At 31.4% G+C, this 4,254-nt stretch overlaps 1 protein-coding gene across 1 annotated transcript in view; it reads right to left on the bottom strand.

Moving 5' to 3' along the window:
- The window catches only part of oca2 (oculocutaneous albinism II), a 176,523-nt gene extending 174,623 nt beyond the window's left edge, over nt 1-1,900 (bottom strand). Inside the window, exon 1 of the mRNA XM_021477197.3 lies at nt 1,662-1,900. The gene's annotated coding sequence lies outside the window, so the exon portion shown is untranslated. The remainder of the gene's footprint in view (nt 1-1,661) is intronic.
- Nucleotides 1,901-4,254: the final 2,354 nt, after the last annotated feature.

Below are 4,254 nucleotides of genomic sequence, written 5' to 3'. Positions count from 1 at the left end.
ACTGTCTCTGAGAAACTGAAGGAAATGAAGTTTTGCAACTGTCCCCGCTCTCCCCTACTGTACAAGTCTCAGGGTGGGCTGGCCAATGACGCGAGGATTTAAAAGCAGACTTGAGCGGAGAGGTGGAGTGATTTTGTCAATATCTGAGAGAGAAATCTAAATATTCAAGTTGATATACTGTACATTATTCATTGACTAAAGTGATAATTCACCCTAAAATATGTTTACTCTTCCTGATGTAGTGTTATAAGAGTTTCTTGCTTCAGCGGATCATAAAAATAATATTCTGAGAATTTCTAATTGTTGGGACTTACACGGTATAAAAAAAATGAATAAAATCAATATACATAGATGGTAGGTGCCATGCTTCCAGCGTTTTTAAGAGCTCTTATTTTGTGTTCAACAAAAAAAGAAACTCAAATAGGTTTTGAACAAATGAAGAGTAAATTATTACAAAGATTTGGGGTGAATCACTTTAAGAGATTTTTTCTTTTCTTTTACACTATGCTTGTTTTCAAAGACAAAACAAATTAAATTTTTCACATATGTGCAGTATATAAACAATAAAATTTATAAGTAGCAAAATATTAAATTACAGATTTTTGCTTGGAGGAATGTAATAGTTGAAGTCAGAGTAATGTTTGTTTTATTTTTCCCTAATTTCTGTTTAATGGAGAAAATATTTTTCAACACATTTCTGAACATAATAGTTTTAGTAACTCATCCTTAATAACTGATTTATTTTATCTTTGCTATGATGACAGTACATAATAATATTTGACTAGATATTTTTCAAGACACTTCTATAGAGCTTAAAGTGACATTTAAAGGCTTAACTAGGTTAATTAGGTTAACTAGGCAGGATAGGGTTATCATTGTATAATTAGGCAAGTCATTGTATAACAATGGTTTGTTCTGTAGACTATTGAAAAAATATATAGCTTAAAGGGGGGCTAATAATTTTGACCTTAAAATGATTTTTAAAATGAAAAACTGCTTTTATTCTAGCTGGAAGAAAACAAATAAGACCTTCTCCAGTAAAAAAAAAAATATATTATCAGACATACTGTAAAAAATGACTTGCTCTGTTAAACATCAATTGGGAAATATTTAAAAAAAGAAAAAAATAATAATAATAGTAATTCTGTTGTAATAATTCTGTCTTCAACTGTATATGCCATTTAAAATAAATAGCAAACAATGAACTGATATAAATTAATAATGTATTAATATTACAATCACATATTTTGGATCCATTTCAGATGTTCACAAAAAAAAGTCTGCACAAAAGCTTGCAGATTGTCCTCTAAATCCGAGCAATATTAATTTGTAATGCTTCAAGAATTTTAAGACTCAAGACTTAAAAGACTTTAAGCTCTCACAGTCTCCAGACATTACTCTCTATTGCTCTTTGCCCCTTCATTACTTTCTCTCCTTTTTGTTTTGGTGAAGAAGAAAAAAACATTACACCCACACAAACAAACAGAAAAAGCAGAATCTGAAATTATACCCAAGTTCACATTTAACCCAAATCAACCAGTTGAAACATATGCAGATTAGAACTGAAATCAAAAAATTATTTTTTTGATTCATTTTAAATAATAAAGTATGTTTTTCTTATGTAAAAAAATGCATAATTTCAATTAAACTTAATTTCTTACCTGCCAAATAAGTGAATGAAATGATGAAGTGGCCAACAAGAGGATGGATGAAGATGAAGATGATAATGATATTATAACATTTAACAAAAAAAAAAAAATAAGCCAAATAAAGAGAAGTCCAATGAGTCTGCACCGGTCTGTCCGGTTCAGGAGGAGGAAGAGGAGGAGGAGAGGGAGGAGGAGGAGGAAGATGCTCAGTCTGAAATGGAGGTTGAGCTCCTTCAAGAAGATGAAGGAGTGAAACCACAGCAAACTCTGCACACTGAACAAACCACCCTCCCTCCTCCCTCTTGCCCATTTCAGACACCTTGTGGAAGTGAACATTCACTGTTAAACACATGCCAGACTTTCCTCCAAATGCCTGAGGACACACACCCCTCCAAACCAAAACAACACACACAATGAACAATGGTCGTTTTAAACTTCAACACACACACACACACAAACTCAAATATTACTCACTAGAAACGTACTATGTATGACGTAGAATCTTCTACTTACCAGAGCTGAAGGAATCTCATGCCCTACTTTACATCTGTCTTACTGACCAAAACCTGCTTCTGCAAGGATTAATCCAGTCCATTTACATTCTAAACAATAGCAAAACAGACAAAACTACAAAACATAAACACTTTAACACATTTATATTTATAGTCATATAAGAAACTAAGCAATACCATGAGTTGCAAATAAAGGACGTTGTTGAAATAAACTCAAATAGAAAATATATCAATCACATTGAATGAGCAATAATATTTTCAAAAATAATTAATTTTAAATTTTAATTAAACTTGACATCATCAATACTAACAACTAAGGTTATGACTTTCACTCTAAAGCACACAATTTATATTTAAAATAATGACTCATAACTTTAACTTTGCAATTCATAATTTTGACTTTTTTCTTATAATAATGATTATACTGTTTATCCATTAAAGAAGGAAGGAACGGAGGAAAGAAAGAAAGAAAGAAAGAAACACACAGACTGACTGAAAGAAAGAATAAAGGAAAGAAAGAAAGAAAGAAAGAAAGAAAGAAAGAAAGAAAGAAAGAAAGAAAAACAGAGACTGACAGAAAGAAAGAATAGAGGAAGGAAAGAAAGAAGGAAGGAAGAAAGAAAGAAAGAAAGAAAGAAAGGGAAACAGAGACTGACAGAAAGAAAGAATAGAGGAAGGAAAGAAAGAAAGAAAGAAAGAAAGAAAGAAAGAAAGAAAGAAAGAAAGAAAGAAAGAAAGAAAGAAAGAAAGAAAGAAAGAAAGAAAAAAACACACAGACAGACTGACAGAAAGAAAGAATAAAGTAAGGAAAGAAGAAAGGAAGAAAGAAAGAAAGAAAGAAAGAAAAAAAGAAAGAAAGAAAGAAAGAAAGAAAAACAGAGACTGACAGAAAGAAAGAAAGAAAGAAAGAAAGACACAGACTGACTGAAAGAAAGAATAAAGGAAAGAAAGAAAGAAAGAAAGAAAGAAAGAAAGAAAGAAAAACAGAGACTGACAGAAAGAAAGAATAGAGGAAGGAAAGAAAGAAGAAAGAAAGAAAGAAAGAAAGAAAGAAAGAAAGAAAGAAAGAAAGAAAGAAAGAAAGAAAGGGAAACAGAGACTGACAGAAAGAAAGAAGAGGAAGGAAAGAAAGAAGGGAGAAAGAAAGAAAGAAAGAAAGAAAGAAAGAAAGAAAGAATAACAGAGACTGACAGAAAGAAAGAAAGAAAGAAAGAAAGAAAGAAAGAAAGAAAAACAGAGACTGACAGAAAGAAAGAATAAAGGAAAGAAAGAAAGAAAGAAAGAAAGAAAGAAAAACAGAGACTGACAGAAAGAAAGAATAAAGGAAAGAAAGAAAGAAAGAAAGAAAGAAAGAAAGAAAGAAAGAAAGAAAGAAAGAAAGAAAGAAAGAAAGAAAGAAAAAAGAAAGGAAGGAAGGACAAACGAAAGAAAGAAAGAAAGAAAGAAAGAAAGAAAGAAAGAAAGAAAGAAAGAAAGAAAGAAAGAAAGAATAAAGAAAGGAAGGAAGGACAAACGAAAGAAAGAAAGAAAGAAAGAAAGAAAGAAAGAAAGAAAGAAAGAGAAAGAAAGAAGAACTTTTGAGCAGTATTATTTTCCTCTATATACTCTCCAATAGTTGATTCTAAAAAGCTGAGAACACTGTGAATTTGGTAGTTAAAATCTAAAAATCTAAAATGTAAATAAGCAAACGTCACTTCACAGAACACATTTTTCATTTATAAGCTTCTCTTCATTCTACTTTCACAAGCATTAACAGGACATTTGTAAGAAAAAAGAAAAAAAGAAAAACACTCAACAGGTGCAGCACTAATGAGCAGATCTATAGCAGGGTCATGGAGATGATGTGGACAAATCAAGCATAAAATTCATCATCAGAGGTCATATGACATCATTCCTGTTTAATTTCCAAGGAATTGACAGAACAGGAAAGACCTTAATTGTTTAGAAGTTGGTCCTGGGTGGGCATCACTTAACACGCTTTAGGCAGAGAGTATTCTTTGCTAATTGTTTATTGTGCATCACATTTCAGGTTGAAATGAATGTAAAAAATGTTCTGAAGCTAAGCAGAGGGGGCTGAGTGATCACACGGGTCT

This window comes from Danio rerio, chromosome 6 (genome assembly GCF_049306965.1).
Source record: "Danio rerio strain Tuebingen ecotype United States chromosome 6, GRCz12tu, whole genome shotgun sequence".
Taxonomy (NCBI): Eukaryota; Metazoa; Chordata; class Actinopteri; order Cypriniformes; family Danionidae; genus Danio; species Danio rerio.
This window is presented reverse-complemented; position numbering and strand designations above follow the sequence as displayed.